The sequence below is a fragment of the Chelonia mydas genome, chromosome 1, assembly GCF_015237465.2.
Source record: "Chelonia mydas isolate rCheMyd1 chromosome 1, rCheMyd1.pri.v2, whole genome shotgun sequence".
Lineage (NCBI taxonomy): Eukaryota > Metazoa > Chordata > Testudines > Cheloniidae > Chelonia > Chelonia mydas.
Window position 1 is genome coordinate 160,476,818 of NC_057849.1, and position 14,374 is coordinate 160,491,191.

Genomic DNA, 14,374 nt, shown 5'->3' on the forward strand with positions numbered 1-14,374 from the left:
CTTATATCCTCCTTGTCGCTACAGTATATAATTATCTCCCCATTTTACAGATGGAGAAATGGGGCACAAAAGATTAAGTGAAGACAAATAGGAAATATTTTTAGCTTTCTAGTCAAATTCCCTTTCTTTAAAAAAAAATAAAAATCAAATGTTAACCATTATATGAGCTGCTGAGTTCATGATTGCTACCCTGGCCTATACACTCATTGTCTGTGTCATTCCAAAAATGCTTTACCCTAAATACAGTGCAATATAAATTCACATTGTGAAGTCAACAGGCCAGATTCACTGCTATGCTCTGCCTCCTTGTTCCACTTCAGTGACACAAAGCAGCGTTAAATCCGGCTTGCAAAAGAAGCAGAATGTACTGGTGAATCTGGTTTAACGTTTTCAAAATATTCACAAATACACATTTTCATGAGCACTTAAGCTCTACTCTGTGAAGTCACTGAATTTCATAGTGACAGAACAGATGTTATTTTTTTTAAGTCTCTCATGTTAATTCATATGCTCCTATGAAGAATTATATGCTTCTACATTCTACAGTAGTAAAGTGTATAACTTTGTCTGTTAGTACAGTTGCAAGCTGCACAGGTATTGGCTAACTTTTGTTCTTGTGCTGTTTTACAATTATCAGCACAAAGAAATGGCCAAATCCTTCTCTCCTCACTCATACAAGTACTTGTCCCAGTGACTTCAATAGGATTATTCCCATGAATAGACTGAGCAGGGTTTGGCCATAACTTGCACAATATAGTCCCTGAAATAATCTTCTCTTTGTAAATAAAAGCACTATTATGGTACCAGTGTATGGTGTTCATGACTGTAAAAGTGCTTTGAGTATGAAAACACTATATAAAAATCATTATAGTTATTAATTATTATTCTTTATGTATTTATGTATTTATCACTCTATCTACTGGTAATAGATACTAGTATCCTGAAGAAAATTTATCAGCAAAAACAACAACAAAATATTCCACCGAACAGTTACAACCTCATTTCCAGCAGCAAACCTGTAAACTGTAAATCTTCATCCATTTCCACTCTAATTGGGTAGGGGGGGGAATCATATGAGTAGCTAAATGAAAATTTCAAGTCTATAAGTGCCTGAGGCAAAAAAAAAAGAAGTGAAGTCTCTTGTGAGTTTGGTTAGTGAAAAGAAAAAAAAACATATTAAGCATGACTGCATGTCATTTTTCAATTTGCTTGTGTTAAATAATGATCTCTAGGGCAGAAAAAGAGTGAAGTGAAAAGGAAGAGCTCCATTCTGGTCTTGTTTAGTTTTTCCTGGTCTTTTGCAGAGTCTGGCTACTTCTTGGTTATCATATTAAACTTAAACATGAACCGTGGACAGTTTGGCATGTCATCTCCTCTATCCTGGGCCATGTACCTGATGAGGAGAAACAGAGCAACCACTGGTATCTTTGGTAAAGGTTTATTTATCTTTCTATTCAAAAGTTTTTGTTGGTGTGTTATCATGGAGATCTCTACTACTGTGTAAACATGGAAACTATTTGATGGGAAGGAGCTTAAAAGTAATATGATTTCTACTGGAGCAAACAGAGCAAATACATTAGTGTATATACATTGGCTTTCACTAGACTGTTAAATATGTTGTAAGATTTTAAAAAATGAAGTGTTTCCTCTGAAGAAATTTAAAGGTAATTTTTGTTATAGCACTGTGGATTTGGGTTTCATCAAAGTCAGTGAGAATTTTGCTACTGACTTTAGGGGTAGGATTGAGTCTATTAGGCAGTACTTGCTTTTTGACATTTTAGCTACTTCAGAAAAGCAATGTTATCATACGGGATAACTAGTGTAAATGGGAATTGTCAATAAATGTGTATTAAAATCTATGGAGCTATGCCGACTGGCTATGCTGATTTACACTAGCTGGAGTTCTGGCCCATATATTATATCTTTAAATCCTTCAAAAAATATTAATGAAATAAAAAAGAGTTTTTGTTTCATATCAAAGCTAAAGAGAAAAATATCATTTGACAAAATACCTTGAGCTTGAATGACACATTGGTCAGTTCAGTAGGTTCCACTTAGGTCAATTTTGTTGTAGTTCTACATAGGCTGAGAATGTTATTTATGGTGCTTTTCAAATGAATCCTTTGCCAGAATGAAATACAATATGTTCGGTCTTTCATATATTTGACAAAATTCAGATTTTGTTTTCTTTTACATCATCCTGATATTATCACTGTTCTTAGCTGACCCTTTCCACTAATTATATCCATAGCTATACAATACAGTATCGTGATGCAAAAGGGACCTGGGTTGCATAATATGACCCGAGTATGATTATTAATATGGCTCGTTATTGTTCTATTCAAAACCATACTGAACAAGGATAGAAGGCCAGAATGAGGGTTAGGAATTCTAGAATAATTTTGTCACATCTATTATTTTTAATTCCCATTTTACGATATTCCTTCACTTTCCTCCTATCGATTTTTGTTTCAACCAGTTGGCACGGTGTGATTCTCAGCTGTTTACTGTTAACATTATAAAGGTTATATTTAAACTAAACAAAGGAATACATTATGTTCTGATATCTACCCAGTGCTGCCCTTTTGAAGTCCTAATCCCATTGGTTCTGAATCAGAGATTCTGGGCCAAATTCTGTGCTGAAGTCAACATATACTATTGTTCTGGCAAGAGAGGGGTATGCTCCTTGTTTCCATTATACAGTGTTTTGGAGGTATTGTTTAATCATTTGGTGATAACATGTATATACTGAACAGAGTTCAACCAGGCTAATTTTCCATATGGGCTTTAAGACATAATACGTGGCATATGGCTGTAAAATTATAAGCCATATACCAGTTCAGTCTGTAAGAGGTGCTATTCCAGGTTTTTGTTCTCCCAGTAGCATTGTTTTGCATGTACTGAGGAGAAAGACAAAAAATAATGACCGAAAATGTGATGTTTGGTACGCTTATTCAAAAATAGCATTCAGCCAAGAAAATGAGACACCATCCCAATGTTTCTTTCAGGGCATAGTACAAGTGATAAACATACCCTACGTCTGAAGTAGTTTGGAACATCTGAAGAATATTTTTTGCTTTCTAAAGCAGCGGCATGTTGTCCTTCTAGAGAGTCCTTTCTCCAGCAGCATGGTCTAAGGAGTGATTTATGAGGTGATGGGAGGGAAGTGATTAGGAGGCAACACCATAAACTGTGGCTGGTGTGTATGCACTATATAACTACTGTATACAAATTAAGCTTTAATAAAATGATAAAAGTTGGAAAGATCTGCTGTATTTTAGATTTAGTTTTCAGGTGATGGGTATAATTCTTGCTGTCCAGTAGATCGAAAAAACATCCCTTTTGATACTCTGTAAATAAGTAGTGGACCGCATGAGAAATGCTTTGTTTAGTGCATAAATCACGTGAGTAGATAAAGTTGTTTGACATAGTTACGTTTAGGTTCAATTTAGCAGTGATCATTCTTCCTCTGGACACTCCCAGTTTTATAATTCCCATTTAAAAACCATGCAAACAAAATACACGTTGGCTAAGAAAGGCTTGAATATTGCCTAACATAGAACAGGGCTAAAGCACTTTTAATGCGTAATTTCATAATCCTGCATAAGTACTGAAGGGAAAAACAGATTACAGTGTAGCATTGTGCTCAAAATAAACTTGGCAATGTATAGATAACCCATTGTGTCCCTGGTATCATACACCACATCTGCTAATGAAAGGCTGTAAACAGATATGCTCCCAAACCAAACTTGCTAAGATATTTGCCTGAGTATACAGTAAATTCCCTTTTAAATAAATGTAGCTTATGGAGTGGCTAATATTAAGATAGTCGGCGTACAATTCACTATGTCTTGCTACTCTATACAGATTTGTTCATGCTTATCAATGTTCTGTACTTTTAATAGCTCTTTGAGAGTTGATTTGTAACTAATCTATTGAAACTTTGCAGATTTTTTATTTTAACACAACTAAACTCAAATGGCTCAATTTTCCTCTGACTTGCGCTGGTGTAAATCAAGAAGATCTCTACTAAATCACTGTGGAGTTACACTTGGGGTTAATGGATCAGAGAATCAGGCCCAATAAGATTTTATAGTTAAGATTGTTTAAAATATGTACACTTGAGTTAGGAAACCTAAACTGGTTATCCTTGTTGGATTTCTTCATTTTCTGTGGCAATTACATGAAAGGATAAGAAGGCAGCATTAACTCAGTCTAACCCACTATATTCTCACATCATGTGTCTCAGAATCCCGCTACCTCAGAGAACTGGGGATAATTTTCACATCTCTCTCACTGAGAAGTGTATCTCATCTTTCACTTATGTACATATCTAATCGTGGACAGATGAGGGTGGGAGACTTGAGAGGAAGTGTCCAGTTTTGTCTATTATGATTTGCTGTGACCTCCACGGGAGATCTATTGTAGATTGAAGCTGGTATAGAAATCTAACTGGATAAAGAAAAAACGTGTTTTAAAAAACAAGCGTCCTGAAGAAATATTGATGGTTTCCAATCAAAACAAAGTAATCCTTTTTTTTCCTTTTTCTTTTTTCTTTTTGTGATTATTTGTTTTTAAAGCTACAATTTTTGCATGGAAATTTTTAGTAAATTTCATGAAAGGGGTGCAGGAAAAAAAACATAAGTCACAGAAAGGTCACCAAATAATGTAGTTTTTGGTACAGCAGCATACACAGGAGTATAGTGGGGGTGCTGAAAGATAAGACCAGGGCAGGCAGGAGGGACACTGGAAAGCAAGCCCACCCTGCAGTGGTGGCTCCTGTCTCATGAGGCTCTGGATGTTGTGACCTAGCACACAGAGTCTTAGTGCAACTCAAGTTTGGCTGGTCCTCCCCTCCATATCCATCCATGTGCATCAGGTCACAAAACCACTCAATCTGGGGGCCTAAGCAAATGTGATTTCACAGCCATTTCCAAGATTTCACTGATTTTATTCAAAGTTGCTATTTCCATGACCTTTGTGCCAAAATTGTATCCTTATTCATGCATATTTGAAGTCAATTTAGTATTTTGAGGTGCCTGATTGACAGTCTAGGAGGATGCAATCCTGTATTTATCAGAATAGGCAGCAACAATGTAAGCTCTTGCCCTACCAGTATGCCTCAACCCCACCTTGGAAGGTCAAACAGCAATTCAGTCTATGACCATTCTGCTAAGGCTACTCACGGGAGTGACTATTTTGGGGCTACCTTGTCCAGTCGAAAATAAACTGATACCATCATCTGATTTCACACAAACTACCAAATAGCTGTCAGTGTTCTCTATTGACCTGGGCTTGAACCATGAATCTAACAACTTCTCTCCTATCCCACTAACAGTTTACTGAGCCAGTCAGTGTAGCATTATTTTAAAATGTTATCTCTGCTATTTGTGCTCTTATCCAAAATGACTGGGGCTCCATCTAACCCTTACTGAATGTGTCCTCAGAAGGTCATATCTTGGCTTCATAATCAGCCAATGTCAGAAATGCAACTCTGGCCCCAATCCTTGGCTGGAATGAATGGAGCTGTATTGATTTACATCAGTTGAGGATTGGGTCTTTTTTCTTTCATAGGAGTTGGAGTTGGAAAGGGAGAGAGTGTTAGGTCATGGAGAGCCAAAAGGAATTGCCACAATTTGTTTAGCGTCTTCTGACCTGATTCTTAAGGCTCAAAAACTTTTCTCCCTATAGCGATAAAAATAGGCATTTTGGGAGAGGAGGGTTAAATAAAAATGAATCTGTCTCCAGAATGAATTACTCATTAGGGTCATGGTTCTGGATATCCAGACCTGTTTAAAATTCCCCTAGCTTTTTTGTGGTGGTGGAGACCAGTATTTCCTGTCACTGCTTGATAAAAGAGTCCTAATGTAGCTATAGCCCACCGACATAGAAAGTACTGCAGATGCCTGCACATGTCAGCCCAAAAAATAATTGAATAATAGCTAATGAAATGTCAAATAAAGCTATTCAAGTGAGTTAGTTACACTGTAAGAATACTAGTGGAAGCTGAGTACCATTTGAAAAAGAGAAGATTATGAAAAATAAAAAATGTAAATAATATGGGGAGGAATAAGCTCCTATCATTAGACACTTTAACAAATATAAAGGTTAGGAAAAGATTCCATGACATAAAAAGCATCATGAAAGGCCTGAATTCCGCATTGCCTGGGTATACATTTGTTTCAGTGGGAGAATCAGTTGCATGAGGAATGCAGAATCAGGCCCTTATATGCATCTTTTCTATTATTATACTTTATTGTTTTGATATGCAGGATATCCATTGCTTTGCAAACCTCCCTCTATTCACTCATGCTACTGTGGAGGCAATTGTGTTCGAATTTTTGGTAAAGTAACTTGTATCTTACAATGCTTGTAATTTCCAAAGGTGAAAAGACCCAGTAAAAGAGTTCTTTTTAAATACAGATTCTCAGCTGCCAATTGATCAATGTTGATATCCATGGAGCAATGCTGAATTATGCCAGCTGTGGATCTGGCCAACTGACTTCAGATTCACTAAAAACAAATAAATACGCAGCTAGCAAATAAAGGCAGTTATGTACAATCACTAGTGAAATGTAATTAACAACATGAGCTCTTAAAAGATTGGGGGTGTGTTGTATATAAAAGTGTGAGTGTGTGTACCAGGGTGTGGCAGGGCCCTCTTGGCTCCTATCCCTGTTGGGTTGATAAAGTCACTTGGAGACCCAGTGTTTAGTAGCCACTGGTGCACTTTATTCTCAGGCTTGTTTCCACCACCATTTCACCATGTACAAGTTACTCTTCACCGTCTGCAGGCAGGAGGGAGTGGAGAGCTACCTCCCTGCTTCCATTCCCTCCCCTTTTCCTTTTCTTCTGCTCTCCCCTGGCTTCCTTTCCCTGTGGCTTTTATCTAGCCCTGGGCTAATTAGGTAGCAGTTGTCTCCACCTCCCCAATGAGGGCCAGGTTACCTCCAGCCCATCCTAATTTGTTCCCCTAATGAGGAGTGGGGCTCATAGAGGGCTGAATCTGCAACCCTTTGCCCAGCACCCTGTCACAGTGTGCATACACATACATATAGCAAATCCTGCCTGTAAATCCCTTTTATTGTTGTTATTTGTTAGTGGCCATACCTAGGAGCCCCAGTCATGAACCCCATTGTGCTAGATGCTGTACAAACACAGAGCAAAAACCCACAGCCATATTTCAAACAAAACAAAACAAAAAACAGCTAAACCAGAAAAAACACAATAATGAACATTCTTATACTGGCAAGGAGATGGACTAAATGACCTAACAGCCTTACCCCTCTCTAGACTCTAACGTGTACACACTCATACCAGCATTGCAAACAATCTTACAAGATGAATTCCAGAAGAAGGTGACATATTGATATATTAAAATTATGTTAATTTCTTGGATTAAACAAATCAGCATTTAACTGGAATTCATCTTACATATGTATGTAAAATATTTATAATCAAATATTTTCTAATTATTATAACATTAAAGTCTGTATCTTGATTATTTGAAATGACGTCTTTCTTCAAGTCTATTCTTAATCCTGTTGCATATACATTACCGTAAACTAGATTATATACTAAAGCTGTCCCATAGTGGGGGAAAGGCTATAATAAGACTGGCAACAATACATCAGAGCCTAGAGCATCTAAGTGGTACACTGAGCAATCAGTTGCAGGTAGAATGTTAAGTGGAAAAGAAACAATTTATGAGATTAACTTGCGGCTTCGTCTGTGGCTGTGAAAATGCATTAGTGGTGATGATCGTGGTTGATAGGCCTTTGCATTTCAGTTAGGCTTTCTTCCTCCATCTCTGATTCAGGAAAATGTTCTTGTGGTGAAAATCCCAAGCATGGTCCCTTAACAGCTCAGAGGCAAAATGCCTTCTTTGTGTAGAGTCATTTTTAGATGTGCACCACGAATGTTAGAAGGAATAAATGTTTGGTTCACCAAGGCAGTGGTATGTGAATAACATGCAACTCAATTGCTGGGTCAGGGACCTTTTTTTCACCTGACTATCTGGTGGTATGCCCTACAGAAGAACAAGAAATGGACATTCTCAGAACTCCTTCTTACTTGTTCAGCAAATCTCCTTGCCATGTGTATATTAAAAGTATGTGGCCAGAAACTACTACCATACTCACATTGAGTATAGCCTTACTCTGTGAGTAGTCTCCCATTTTGTCTACTTGTGGAGTCAGTGTGACATACTAGAGTACAATCCAGACCAGTGAGGGGAGGGGTGCTGTGTCACCCCTGCCCTGTAATCTGGGGTGCCTTGAAATGTCTTGTGTTGAGCCTCCAATCTGGACTGCTCACAACCAGATACCAGCATACAGGTCACTCCCAGATGTCTTTGCTTTAACTGCAGCCTGCCAGTAACACCTTGATTCTTACCAGCCTTGGTTATATGGCAGGGTGATCCCAACACACTCCCAGTCCTGGACTTTATAGAATCATAGAACTGAAAGGGATCTTGAGAGGTCATCTAGTCCAGTCCTCTGCACTCAAGGCAGGACTAAGTATGATCTAGGCCATCCCTGACAGGTGTTTGTCCAACCTGCCCTTAAAAATCTCCAATGATGGAGATTCCACAACCTCCCTAGGCAATTTATTCCAGTGCTTAACCACTCTGACAGTTAGGAAGTTTTTCCTAATGTCCAACCTAAACTGCCCTTGTTGCAATTTAAGCCCATTGCTTCTTGTCCTATCCTCAGAGATTAAGAAGAACAATTTTTCTCCCTCCTCCTTGTAACAACCTTTTACGTACCTGAAAACTCTGTCCTTTGTCTATCATGTCCCCTCTCAGTCTTCTCTTCCCCAGACTATACAAACCAATTTTTTCAATATTCCCTCATAGGTCATGTTTTCTAGACCTTTAATCATTTTCGTTGCTCTTCTCTGGACTTTCTCCAATTTGTCCACATCTTTCCTGAAATATGGTGCCCAGAACTGGACACAATACTCCAGTTGAGGCCTAATCAGCCCAGAGTAGAGTTGAAGAATTACGTGTAGTATCTTGCTTACAACACTTCTACTAATACAAGGGTTCCCAAATTTGGTTCGCGGCTTGTTCAGGGCAAGCCCCTGGTGGGTCGTGAGACGTTTTGTTTACCTGAGCGTCCGCAGATACGGCCACTCTCAGCTCCCAGTGGCTGCACTTTGCCACTCTTTATGCCATTATCTAAATCATTGGTGAAGATATTGAGCAGAACTGGACCCAGAACTGATCCCTGCGGGAACCCATTTGGTATGCCCTTCCCACTTGACTGTGAACCACTGATAACTACTCTCTGGGAATGGTTTTCCAACCAGTTTTGTACCCACTTTATAGTAACTCCATCTTGCTTGTATTTCCCCAGTTTGTTTATGAGAAAGTCGTGCGACACAGTATCAAAAGCCTTACTAAAGTCAAGACATACCATGTCTACCACTTCCCCCCATCCACAAGGCTTGTTACCCTGTCAGAGAAAGCTGTTCAGTTGGTATGACATTATTTGTTTTTGACAAATACATGCTGACAATTACTTATCACCTAATTATCTTCTAAGTGGTCACAAACTGGTTGGTTAATTATTTGCTCCTTTATCTTTCCAGGTACTGAAGTTATACTGACTGGTCTGCAATTCCCTGGGTTGTCCTTTTTATAGATTGGCACTATATTTGCCCTTTTCCAGTCCTCTGGAATCTCTCTCGTCTTTCATGACTTTTCAAAGATAATTGCTAATTGTTCAGATATCTCCTCAGTCAGCTCCTTGGGTATACTAGGCTGTATTTCATCATGCCCTGGTGACTTGAGGATCTCTAACTTGTCTAAGTAATTTTTAACTTGGTCTTTCCCTAATTGAGCCTCATTTTCCTCCAATCTCATTTTCAGTAACATACACTAGCCTGTTATCTTAAATAGAGTTACCCAGAAACTTCAATTTAAACACACTGGATTAAATAAAACAATAAAACAAGTTTATTAAATACAAAGAGAGAGATTTTAAGTGAGTATAAGTATTGAGGCGTAAAAGTCAGAAATGGGTATAAGAAAAATAAAGAAAAATCATTTACTAGTGCCTAACTTAACAAATTATATTAGATTCAAGCCAAATTTCTCTCCACATGCTTCCAGCAAAATTACTGCTCAAACTCCCTCCCCCCAGAGTCCAACAGCTGTTTCCTTTTGTCTTCTCAGGTGTAGAAAATGCAGAGGGCAGGGACAGAGAGAGAGGGATCTTATAACTTCGCATTCGATGTTGCCACACATATTTTATCAGGACAATGCTGACCAGCAAATTATGAGTTTCAAATGATACCTCACAAGGCATACTTTGTACAAAGAGTATTCCAGTAGTGTGTAGGATGTGAATACAGAGGTGTATTCCCTCACACTAAAGGTAATAGTCAGTGTGAGAAAAGGTGGCAGAATCTGTCCTGTGCTACATACACTCATTTTTGTGAGAAATGTAACTGGAGCTAAGACTTACGTTGCGTGTTTACCTCACTCTGCAGTTCCTCGGTGTTGCCAAGATGTCAGAGGGTAAGTAATCTTCTACATTACGTCTTCTATTGTAATTGAAATCACAAAGTGGGTTAGAGACAGAATGGCAGCCTTATATCTCAGCCAATAAAACTGAAGCTGAGGCTCATGATGTAATCACTTGTCATTGTGTGTCTTATCCACACTCTCCGTGAACTCCAGGAAGAGCACAAAGCACAATCAATTTCCATGATGCTTACTTGTGAAACTTTGAAAATGCTAAGCAAATTCACTGAAGAGAGCTTTCTACTATGGGCAGCTAAGTGAAGGAGCTGACAGAATTCACCTTGTCTCCTCACCCTAAAACCAGTGTACAAGATGTGGAGGGAGAAAGAAAGGGGAGAAAGCAATTCACTCTGTCCTTGCAACCACAGTATATGAAATCCCATCAAAAGCCTAAACCTTACAATGAACCCATGTAGGCTGATATTATGTAAACCTTAGTATAGAAAGGTGCCATTGAAATCACTAGGTGTGAAAGATGTTATCTATACTAACAGAGGCATGTAACTCACAGTATAATGGTACACAGTCCTCACTTAAGTCTTCAAAACCAGCTGCCACACGTACACAGTAGTAATTATTCAAGTCACTCACTTCCATGCTCTCTACACCCCACACTCCTATGTATCTCAAGTAACTGGGCTTCTACTCTCAGATTAGCTACAGTATTATAATATTAAAGGGAAATTCTTAATTCAGCCTTTTATTTTCTTGCTTTTGAGCTGTGCAAAGAAAGAAATTATCAGAAACCAGAGAGTATTTTTATAAGTTCATTTTTAGAGCATCTGTAAATTGGCTTAAAATCATTAGGGCTTCCAAGTCATCGTTCATCACTGCGTTTTTGGGCACCGTGCCTACTAGTTCTAAATTTTCTCTGTAAAGATGCTTCTCAAGCTGTGACTTGGAAAGTTCAAGTGATGTTGCAGCATATTCCACTGTCTATTTGATCTTATGATGAGAATTGCCCCTGCTCTTAAAACTGACCTTATTTTACTTCAGTTTGCATCTGTTATTTCTTGTCTTATCATTTTTAAACTAATGAAAACAGTTCTTCCCCTTCCTTTTTATAGTACCCTTTTATGTACTTGTAAACCTCAGTCATGCTGTCCCCTTTGGCTTTCTTTTTTACCTCAAATATATGGATATATTGTATTCCTTTAATCTTTCCTTATAGGTAGTCCCTTCCAGACCTTTAATCACTGTAGTTGCCCTTCTCTGGAATCTCACTCATTTACTGATATATAGCCAATAGTATGATGCCCAGAACTAAATACATTGCTCCTGCTGTGATCTGAGTGCTGAGAAAGAGGGAATAATTGCCTCCTTGGTCTTAGATGTGATTCCTCTATTTATGCATTTCAAAAGAGCACTTCTCTGCTTTGTCTACAGCATTGCCTTGAGTAACCAACTTTATTTTTTTTAAGTTGCATCCAACCTGCATTTCAAATTTCTAGTCAACACAATATGGAATGCCCAAATTAGAAACTGCAGAAGAATGGCTTTGCAATAGAAACTTTGACCAATCCTTCACTGCAGCATGCCAGTTTATGGACATCAATGTAGTACACAAAGTAAAAATATCCTGTATATAAAAAGTTTATAGTATATGTAGGGCCAGCTTGTGACTTGAGCTACATGTACATGCAATGGACTAAAAAGGAGTAAGAGTGCACCTTACCCCTGCCTGGGCTATGCAGATCTTGGATCTGGGCATGCTGGTGTCTGCATGGACTGCACACCCAGTTACCCTCACACACCCTGACGCAGGTGGGCGGGGAGCAGCCAGGAACAAGCAGAACCTTAGCTTTGACCCCTAACAAACCTGCCAGAAAAGTTGAGCCAGCATTGGGGAGTATCCATAACTGACTGCTGGTATAGCCCAGCAGCAAATTACTACACCTTTGCCTCCTCCTTGGAGAAAAGAGGAATCGGGGAGTGGATTGTGCCTCAGAAGAGTGTCTCTGAGACACAGTCCCTCCCGGGGGGCCACTCAGGATGTGCAGTTTACACAGAGCTGTGCCTAATCGAGCCTTGAATTATATCTTTTTTTTTTAAAGCAGCAGATCCAGTGCTCAGGGTACTCATTGTAAAAGCAATAAGTAGGACCAATGTCCCACCTCTGAAATCTCCCCACAATTGAGCTCTTTCCTACTCTCGCCTATCAACTCATTCCTTCCCACGGGGAAAGCCTGGAAGAACAAATGGGCATGTCACTGGCTGCTGAAGGTGAACAAATCTGGGATTTGATGCCGAAAGCATATTCCACAGATGAGAATCTCTCCCTGAACATAAGGGTACCCAACCCCCCACCCCAAGCCTACACCAGGGGAGGGGGCTAGTTTGAGCGCCTCAAAAGAAAGAAAGACTTTTTAACCAACACAGCTTTCAACTAAGAGCTGCACCTTCTGAATGATCTTAAAGTGTAATAATAATAATAATTAATAATGCTGCACACTTGCATTGCCTTTTTCATCTGTAGATCTCAATGGGTTTTACAAAGATGTCTTAATCCCCATTTTGTGGATGGGGAAAGTGATTTGCCCAAGACTTAGCTTCCTGTAAACCATATTACAGTAACAGAGTCTTGAAGTGACAAAAGCATTGGTCACTCCAGCCTGGGTCACATCCAAAAGAAAAAGTGACAAACTTCTGGTCAAGAGTAGATAATACAATGTGCTCTTGGCCACTGTTGGCACTTGTGTATTCAAAAGTGGTTGGGGATTCAATAACATTCCCTTTGCACCAAACCTGACCAACAAAAGGTAGGCAGATGTCCAGAGGTCATATCAACTGTGCCATTTCTCTAGTTGGCTCCCCGCCATACCTGCACAACCTCAGCCTTGCCTGGGTTGAATTGCAGCCAAGTTACCATCTTCCAAGCCGAAGTCCTGGCATAACAATAGATAAGTACCAGCCAGTCCAATTAAATATATAGAGCAAAATGTCTTCCACATATTGGAGATCTCATATCCCATTTCATCTCTCATACACATTAATTTACTTTGATTAAATATATATATTTCAATGTATACACAAGGCCATTGTGGGATATAGTGAGGATTACATGGCTATAACTATAGAATACTACTTTTCTCAATGCTGTATTTAATCATAAAACTCAAAGGCAAGCAGCACAAAAATATTTTAATATGTTAAATAATACAGTAATTGTTTTTAGCCAATTAAATCAGACTACTCATGATAACAATTGCTATTCCTAACATTAAGTGTTTGCAGGATCAGTTGTAAAGGCCTGATCCTACAAACTCTTACTCCCATGAGCAGTCCTTCAACATATCACATGTAGAAGCAACGACTTCTCACACAATTTCTTTGGCAAGAGGGCCTTAACAGACAAACTAAACAATTCAGACACAAAATGTACTAACTGACCCAGAGAATAGTTCTATTTTAGGCCCCAATCCTTCAAACAATGAAGCATGTGTATAATTTTATTCATATGAGCAGTCCCATTAATTTCACTTGGACCACTGCCCAGAGTAAAGTTACACAGGTGCGTAAGTGTTTGCAGGATTGGGAACTGGAGCCCTTTTTGTTGTTGTTGTTTTTGTTTTAGATTGTACTTTTATTTTATATGGGCCAATTCTGTTAAGGTCTACATCTTTTTTCATTTCACAATATTTTTTCTTGCTCTTTTTCTTCTATAAAATATGCTTAAAACCACATGCATTTAAGCTATTCAGAACAAGTATATTTTTCTTCATATTTGCCCTTAGAGTATTTGCATGCAGCAGCTGTAACTTGCATTGCATTCATGCTCAATTTTCCCAGTGCAATTTATATTGTTTGAAATTCATTCCTAAATCTGCTTTCTCATATTTCCAA

General features: G+C 38.7%; 1 protein-coding gene across 4 annotated transcripts in view; it reads left to right on the forward strand.

Annotated features, from left to right (window-relative positions):
• RUNX1 (RUNX family transcription factor 1) overlaps window positions 1–14,374 on the forward strand; it is a 207,851-nt gene that overhangs the window by 90,723 nt on the left and 102,754 nt on the right. The gene's annotated exons all lie outside the window — the stretch shown is intronic.